At 43.8% G+C, this 9,175-nt stretch overlaps 1 long non-coding RNA gene across 1 annotated transcript; it reads right to left on the bottom strand.

The window, feature by feature from the left end:
- Window positions 1-1,602: 1,602 nt before the first annotated feature.
- Window positions 1,603-8,820, bottom strand: LOC125615978. Its single transcript, XR_007346577.1, has 3 exons — window positions 8,571-8,820; window positions 3,056-3,126; window positions 1,603-2,129 (listed from the first exon to the last, which is right to left on the bottom strand). It is a non-coding gene; the product is annotated as an uncharacterized LOC125615978 (long non-coding RNA).
- Window positions 8,821-9,175: the final 355 nt, after the last annotated feature.

Genomic DNA, 9,175 nt, shown 5'->3' with positions numbered 1-9,175 from the left:
AAGCCAAAGCAATTCTTAGCAAGAAAACTAAGAGGCATCACAATACCAGACCTTAAATTATACTATAGGGTACAGTAACAAAAACGGCGTCGTGGTATTGACACCAAAACAGTCACGTAGACCAATGGCACAGACAGAATAGAAGACACAGAGACAAACCCACATAAATACAGTTATCCCATACTCAACAAAGACACCAGAAACACACATTGGAGAAAAGATCACCTCTTCAACAAATGGTGCTGGGAAAATTGGAAATCCATATGTAGCAAAATGAAATTAAAATCCGATCCCTCACCCTGCACAAAACTCAGCACAAAACTCAGCACAAAACTCAACTCAAAGTGGATCAAGGGCTTTCCCAGAGTAACTTTATCTGTACCACAGACTCTGTGACTACTAGAAGAAAAATAGGTACAACTTTCCATCCTGTCGGCTTAGGAACCAAATTCCTCAACAAGACTCCTAAAGTGCAAGAAGTAAAATCAATAATCAATAAATGAAATGGAGTCAAACTAAAAAGCTTCTTCAGAGCAAAGAAATAATCAAGAATGTGAAGATGGATTCTACAAAATGGGAGAAAATCTCTACCACCTGCACCTCAGACAGACCATTAATCTCCAGCATATATATAAAACTCAAAAAATTTAATCCCCCCAAAAAACAAATAAATTAACCAATAAATGAGTAAAGGAACTGAACAGATATTTCACAGAAGAAATAGATGAAAAATGTTTAACATCACTAGCAAGTAGAGAAATGCAAATTAAAACTACACTGAGATTCCATCTCAAGCCAGTTAGAATGGCAATTATCAAAAAATACAAGTAACAAAAAATGTGGGCGAGGATGTGGGAGAAAAGGTTCACTCATACATTGCTGGTGGAACTGCAAATTGGTGTAACCACTCTGGAAGGCAGTGTGGAAACTCCTCAGAAAACTTAGAATGGAACCACCATTTGACCCCGTTATCCCACTCCTTGGTATTTACCCTAAACAAACTTAAAATCAGCATATTTTAGTGATATAGCCACATCAATGGGTTTTTTTAATTTTATTTTTTTTATTGGTTGTTCAAAACATTACAAAGCTCTTGACATATCATATTTCATACATTATGTTTATAGCAGCTCAATTAACAACAGCTAAGCTATGGAACCAACCTAGGTACCCTTCAACAGATGAATGGATAAATAAAATGTGGTACATACACATAATGGAATATTACTCAATAATAAAGAAGAATGGAATTATGACATTTGCTGATAAATTAATGGATTGACGACCATCATACTAAGTGAAATAAGCCAATCCCAGAAAACCAAAGGCCAAATGTTCTCTCTGATAAGTGATGCTAATACATAATAAGGGGGGTAGGTAAAGGGAAGACAGAAGTTCAGTGGATTGGACAAAGGAGAACGAAGGGAAGGGGGAGGGGTTGGGAATAGGAAGACAGTAGAATGAACTGGATCTAAGTCCCTATGTTCATATACAAATAACGACCAGTGTAACTTCACACCATGTACAACCAGAGGAATGGGAAGTCATACTCCATGTGTGTCTGATATGGCAAAATACATTCTACTGACATACATGTATATCTAAAAAGAACAAATTTTAAAATAAGAATGGAAAATATAATAAATAAAGCAGTAAAAAAATCCTATGTATTGTTGATTTCTAAAGCTTCCATTCAATATCTTTGGACTGTGGGTGACTAAGGGTAACTGAAGCTCAGGTTAGGGCTGGGGTCCCTGCATAACCTTCAAGGGGTGACGTGAAAAGTGCGGTTGTGGCACGAGGCCGGGCTGTGACTTCAGCAAGGCTCCCAAGGGTCCAGGGGCTCTCGAGTGGCTGATCCCCCACCTGACGGGGAATCGGGAAAACTCTGGGGAAAGCAGCTTCAGAGAGGAGCCTAAAAGAGGGAGAGGGACCTCAACAGGTGGAGGTGGGGTGTGAATCTACAGTGCTCCTCGGAACTTCTCCACGTTCACACCTTTGGGTTTTCCGCTGAAATGTGTTGGGCTTAATTAATCCAGCTTCAGCCCCTCATCTGCCTCGTCTTTGTCCACTGGAGTCACAGTGTGGTCCCGCCTCTGCCCACCGCTGGTTGAGGTGCCTGGATGTCTCTGAACAGAGGAGGAAATATTGAGAGAAATGCAAAAAAGAACTTCACTCTTCCTTTTCTCAACAGCTTTCTGGAGGTATCATGGGCAGATAAAAACATCGCCTGTTTCAGGTCTACCCTGTGATGTCTGACCCACACGTGTGCTGTCTACGATTACCACTGGTCAGCGGGAATAAAGGCTTCAATGACGGACTCCATGCTCCTCATGTGGTCTTGGAGGGGGAGGCTGCTCCTCGCCTCAGAGGACAGCTCTCGCTCTTGATATTTTTACGCAGAGAGCTTAAGTCAGATTATATGTGGTGAGATGGTTCAGGCAGGACACCCTTAGGTTTAGACTGATCCAAAGGCATGAGTCACAACCGCAGCTCAGAGTGCCCAGAGCATGGGCAGCGCAGGGTCCCTGGATCTAGTCAGTCTTACTTTGAATTTGGTTTCCCAGCAGAGTCACCACAGGTCAAAGCAGGTACCTGCAATGGGGCCGTCCAGGAGCCCCAGTCTCCCACCTTCCCCCTGTCACCTCTGCAGTCTGCACCTTTAAGCTGAGCAACTCAAGAAAAGGCAAGTATATGCCTGTGTCCGCTACGCATTTATTAATTAGCTCTTCATTTAAGACATTATCATCAACAACTGCACAACATTAATGGCCCTTCTTGTTCCCTCTGAAATCGAGATAATGTCTATTCAGACAACACACATTATGTCTAGAACATACCTCCACGACTAGAAGCAAATGCATTACGCAACCCCCCACCCCATTGCAGCCCGAGGACACCCAGGGGTGTGTGAACATTTTTCAGGGAGCTGCTCAAGTTCTCTGATTTTGTGTGTGTGTGTGTGTGTGTGTGGTGTGTGTGTGCGTTTTCATACCAGTGCTTATACCAATGTAAATCTATCCTGTGGGCAATCACCTTACGACCGACCGATTACCTCTCCAGATTCCAGGGCCCATGCTCGCATTTCTGTTGAGAATTATGTTGGAGACGAGAAGAACTATCCAGCTAATGAGAAAAAAAAGTGAGATTAATCCAAATACAAAATACCATCACTAAGTGAAAACAAGATGATGTTAAAATGACTCATTCTACAATGAAGGTTTGTCGTGGTTTGCATTGAATGAAACAGTGGAAAACTGATTAACCACGCAGCCCCTGGTGGTAAGCGTGCAGCAAACTTATAGCTGAATTCAGGTGGTGTGTTGGCCAGTTTTTCATCACCGTGGCCAAAACACTGACATAAACCACAAGAGAAGGAACGTTTGTTCTGGGTCCTGGACCCGGGTGCGGTTCCTGGTTGGCCAGCTCCACTGCTGTCGCCTGAGGTGAAGCAGAACATATGGAGGAAGTGGGTCTGGAGGAGAGCTGCTGGCTCACAGAAGCTGGAGGCAGAGAGCAAGAGAGAGAGAGAAGGAAGGACCAGAAATAAGACACAGTCCTGGGGACACACCCCCGTGACCTCCTGCCTCCAACCATGCCCCACCTGCCTCCAGTTTCCACTCGAATTCTTAGTCCGTCAAAATGATGAACCCTCTGATGAGGTGAGAGCCTTCATGATCCAAGGACTTCCCAAACCCCACCCCCGGACATTGCTACATTGGGAACCAATGAGCTTCCGGAGGACGTTCCAGACTTTAACCCTAACAGGTTTGGTTTCTGCAAAGTAACACCATCCCCTACGTTAGTGCTTACCTCAACAGTGTCTAAATTTTTATTTATACTGTGTGAATTTTATTTTGATAAATCATTTTATAACAAACATAAAGATGTTATCTCTAGCTTTGTGTTTGTATGTATGTAGATTAAAAGGAGACAGGTATTAAAACAATTTAAGACAAAAATAAAAATGAAAAAATCTTTATTATCCTTTTGCTCCAATTGGAGAGATAATTTGAGAAGTGAAGTAAGCCTAATCCTTATTATTTGTCGAAAACGCAGTGGACTACATCAAGCCCTGACTATCTTTTTAAGCAATGCTAATTTTAAAACAAGAAATTTGGCATAATGAGAACCATAATGGTCAAAGAACCAGGGGTTCAAATCCCAGCTACGCCACTCGCAGCAAACTTGGACAGCTCACTTCGCTTTTATGGGCCTTAATTTGATCATCTGTGAAATAAGAAGGTCTTGGTGGAGGACGTTTTCAGGCTCCTCTCAACTCTGATATTGTAGGTTTCCTTCTCCTCTGGCTCACAGAAGCCTGCCCTCTGCTGGCTGTAGCCCATAACTGCAATCCTGACATCTACCAAGTGTGAAGGTGAAGGGGCTGTCACCAGGCTCCTAGGAAAAAGTCAGGTCGCTAGCTTGCTTCTATTTTTCCATCCTCTTTGCTTATTTTCTTGCTTCTCAGATTCTTCCACTGGATTCAAGCAAATGCTGAAGATATCCTTAACAGTCCATCTTATCTCTCACTGTCTATGTACCACCACTTAGAGCAATAAGGTTTACACCACGAGACCCCACCACACCTTCCCCCACTGACTGGCAAGTCCAGGGCAGCTCGTCCTTCAACTATGCAACGCTCTGTGCTTGACCCAGAGAGAAAAGAGGAGCAGCATGGTGAGACTGTTGTACCTGAATTGCTCAAATCTCAAACCAGAGAGGTCTGGGGCACACTCCCAAGATGTCCCCAGGGACCTCCACTTCTGAAATTCACATCCTTGGGTCATTTGCTCCCACCGTGAATTTCACTGGCCTGTGTCCACCAATAGCATACTACAGAAATGACAGCATGTGGCTTCCAAGGCTAGCCATAACGGACAGCTGCTTTGGCCTCGCTAGCTCTTGAGTCCCTCCCTCTGGAGGTAGCAGCAAATGCCACGTGATGAGGCCACAGGCAGCCACAGGGAGGTCCACGTGGTGGGGAGCTGAGGCCACCTACTAGCAGCCATGTACGCAAGGACTCTCTGTCCCCAGGAGAACCAGCCCATGACTTGACCTTCACCCTCATGAGGCACCCTGAGCCAGAAGTACCCAGCGAAGCCGCTCTGAATTCCTGACCATGAAACTGCAGGAGACAATCCATGTTTATTTATTGTTTGATGCCACTAAATTACAGGGTAATCAGGTACATGTCAATAGATATTTTTTATTTGTTTTTTATTAGTTCTAATTAGTTAAACATGCCAGCAGAAAGCTTTTTGATTCATTGTACACAAATGGAGCACAACTTTTCATTTCTCTGGTTGTACACGATATAGAGTTGCGCCTCATGTGCAGTCACTCAGGTACCTAGGGTGGTGATGTTCGTCTCATTCCACCATCTTTCCCACCCCCATCAGTAAATATCTAATACCAGAAATGAAGCTCTAAAGGCATCTTTTGGACAAGTAAAGAAAATTTTAAGGGCTTCAGGGATACCTGAGGTGGCAGGTGAGTCCTACCTGTATGCACTAAGAAAGAGGGACTAGAAGTTTTCATAGATAACTACATATGAGGGCATATATGACCAGGAAATAGGTTTCAGTAATGCTCTGACCAGTTGGGTGGATAGACATAATGTAAAACCATGACATAATAAATTAGTCAAGGACAACACAAATTTTAAATGCACATGTAAACTGTGTTGGTTTACATGGCATGTTGTAGGGACAAACGAGACAAGGCACCAAAGATAGCAGGAAACAGTTTTATTTGGCTGCAGCCAGGTTCAGAGGGCACAGCTTTTGCTGTAATCAATTAATCCCCTGAACCTCCAGTTCAGGGAGTTTCAGAATTTTATACCCAGCATGTAAGGGGAGGGGCTCAGAAGTTCATGGTCTGCAGAAATTCACATAAAAGCAGCTTTTTCTTTCGCTGTTCTGGGCAAGTTAACTCTTCAAGGACAGCACCTGAGAAGGGGAGAGCATCTTCTCCCCTTTCTTTCCTCCCCCTGCCAACTGTTACCATGGGCCCATTTGTAACTTATCTTAAAAATGAAGACATTTCTGTGAAGCCCCAGCTCAAGGCCAGAGGCCTTGTTTGCGCAGTTCTACAGACTACTGTACTGAATATGTTTGTGAAAAACTAGTAAGGGGGTGTCCAGCACCTGGAGTGCTGGTATCTTCCCAGCCAGTGGCCAAGTAAAACAGGGCAACACGAAAATAGGAAGTTTATCTACATTGGACTCTTTTTTAGAGACTCTTTGGCTGACAGTCCCAAAATCAGCCATGGTGAGGATTTCTGGAGAGGCCCAGTTAAGACTTCTCAGTGGAGAAAGGGGGTGCCACTTCAGCATGAGGCACACTAAGATAAAAGTAACACTGAATGAGCGTGCTGTGTTCATAGGTGCATTTAGAGTGTGGGGGGTGCACATGTATGCTGGGAGATAAAGGAAAGATGAATATAGAAACCTAGACTAAGATGGCGGGGCTGGGGAGGTGGCCAAAACTGTAGGCTAGTCCCTGCATAGGGACACCAGAGGGTCCAGCATGCTGTACCCAAGGGGCATGGTGAGCCCTGCTTACCCAGGACAGACACCAATGTCCAGGGAGGTTTTGTCAGATGAGCATGATGCCACAATAGCTGGTCAGGTCGTAAGCTTGGTCTTAGGCAATCTAATTAGCACTCCCATCCAATTAGCACTGGGAGCGACACAGAGCAAAACGCAATGAGGAAAAATGTCCACTCCTTTCTCCAAGGGAAGCGCGCTTTAGATCAAAACTACTGTCTTGGGAGAGAAACTGTATTGGATTGCACCTTCTCAAGGGGACTAAAGGGAAGAGTTCAATAGATAGAGCATGCATGTGCCTTAGCCTAACACACTGGGCATCAGGACACATTGGATTTCTGATCCCAGGAAGTTAAGACTGGTTCCCAAACTGGGTGAGGCTGGGAAGGCGGGGGCTGACAATTTGGATGTTGCTAGTGGCTATTGTTCCACCAGGTTTGTTGTAAATAAATCAAACTACCATATATTTATGGGCATCTCCCTGTAAACAACAGGGAGGGGTTTCCTCTGAGGTTTCTGGAAAGCTCTTGTGTGGGCACTCTGTACAGACAGGATGAGTCCCACTCAACACTGGTTTAGAAGTCAAGACCGATGATGCGGGGACAGGAGGCCAGGTTGACCGTGGCTGGGGATGGAGCTGGGGAGGGCTTTCCTATGCCGGCTCCCTCCTCCTGCCATGCCGAAAAAGGGCAGAGTGGACTTGCCTACCAGTTTGCCCGGACATGGGGCTCGAGGGGAAGGGAAAGGGCTGAAACCTAAAAGCTATCTGCCCTGAAACATCCAGAAATAGAGTCAGGCCAGGCGCAGTGGCACATACCTGCAATCCCAGCAGCTCAGGAGGCTGAGGCAGGAGGATTGCAAGTTCAAAGCCAACCTTAGCAACAGTGAGGTGCTAAGCAACTCAGTGAGACCCTCAGTGAGAAACGAAAAAGGGGGCAGGGGTTGTGGCTCAGTGGTAGAGCATTTGCCTCGCACCTGTGAAGCCCTGGGTTCAATCCTCAGCACCACATAAAAAAATAAAGAAAAGAATAAAGTTATAAAAAATATATACAAAAAAAAAAGGCTGGGGATGTGGCTCAGGGGTAGAGTGTCTCTAAATTCAATCCCCAGTACCTGCCCCCCAAAACAATTGAGTCAGACTGTGTTGCAATTCTTAACTAGCCATAAGTTTGCATCTGTGAATTACATTTTGTATTTTTCAAAGAATTTTATAGTTTTTTTGTAGTAGATTTGGTTTAAATGAGTTCAATTTGAATGACTAATCCAGGAGACTCAATCAACTTTTCTATAAAAATGTATTTTTATTTGACATTATCTTGCTACAGATCTTTCAGAAACCCAGTTAGATGTCCTAGTCTTCAAAGAATTTCAGAGACACATTCCAAATCAAGAATCGAACACATTGGGCTTGAGATGCAGCTCCGGTGGTAGAGCACTTACCTAGCATTCACAAGGCCCTGGGTCTGCCGATCCCTAGTACTGCAAAAACAATTTTAAAATGAGAATCTAACACCTTATGATCAATTTATAATCATATCAGAAAACCAAACGGTAATATGATTATTTTTTCTGTAGTCAACAAAGCAGAAGCTGGTTTAGTTATAGAATAATGAAGCATTGATAATCCAAGAGGTGAATCCGGAAGATGTGGTCAGTATTGTTTTTATGCTCTCCCAGAAAGACAGCAGCCACTATCAAAGCCATACAGCAAACATAAATATCAACATGATTTCTGATCTAAAAATTGAAGTATACTCGCTTGTCTGTCACCCTGCTGTAGGACGTAAGCTGAATGCAACAGATTTTCCTTTGGCTTTGCCCACTGCCTCAGGGCCTCACAGTGTCCCCCACACAGCAGGCCTGAGTGAGCCGGCAGACAGACAGGGGATGTCCAGAGAGTCTAAAAGAGCTGAGACTCTAACACAAACATTTGGTAGATATTAAAACCCAACCTCTTAACCGTAACCCTCATTGAAACAAAAGCTCATCCCTTAGCAAGGAAAGAACGTCGTCCCCTTACCTCTCCACGTCACACAAACGTGCCTGGGATTCGCCTTATAAGGACCGTGCTGTGCCTGGAGCATCAAACGCAAGGCTCTCCTTCCAGGACTGCGGGTGGGGGCGCAGGAGTGACCCAGACCTCGTATGAGCTCCGTATGCACGTCAGTAAGCCCATCTGCAATGGCTAGTTCTAGGTGGAGATAACACAGATAAACTCTTCTCGTGAAAAAATATCATTTCTATTGGATAAAATGTTCACATTGTTTAAATTCTTCAGGAAAAATATAGATTGTAAAATCTAACTTTAAAAAAAGGAATATCGATAGAGATATGTGCATAGTAAAGAATAGAGCTAAGTTTCTTCAAGGGCTACTATTAGGGACTAGAGATTTGAGAGGATGCAGGAGGCAAGAATGAGTGCAGAGCTTTTTATTTTTCATAATTTTGAATTGGTTTAATTTTTAACATAAACATGGAATGTTTTATAACTTCTAAGTTTATGATTACAATATAGCATAATGCTTTACTTGATAGATAATAACAGTTGATAACTTTGAGAATTCACTCACTACAGCCATCCTTACTTGATTGGCCTCACTTCCCATCCTATTATTTAGCCACATG

This window comes from Marmota marmota, unplaced genomic scaffold (assembly GCF_001458135.2).
Source record: "Marmota marmota marmota unplaced genomic scaffold, marMar, whole genome shotgun sequence".
Classification (NCBI taxonomy): domain Eukaryota; kingdom Metazoa; phylum Chordata; class Mammalia; order Rodentia; family Sciuridae; genus Marmota; species Marmota marmota.
Note: the sequence above shows the minus strand (reverse complement) of the source record. Positions and strands in the feature narration are given on the sequence as shown.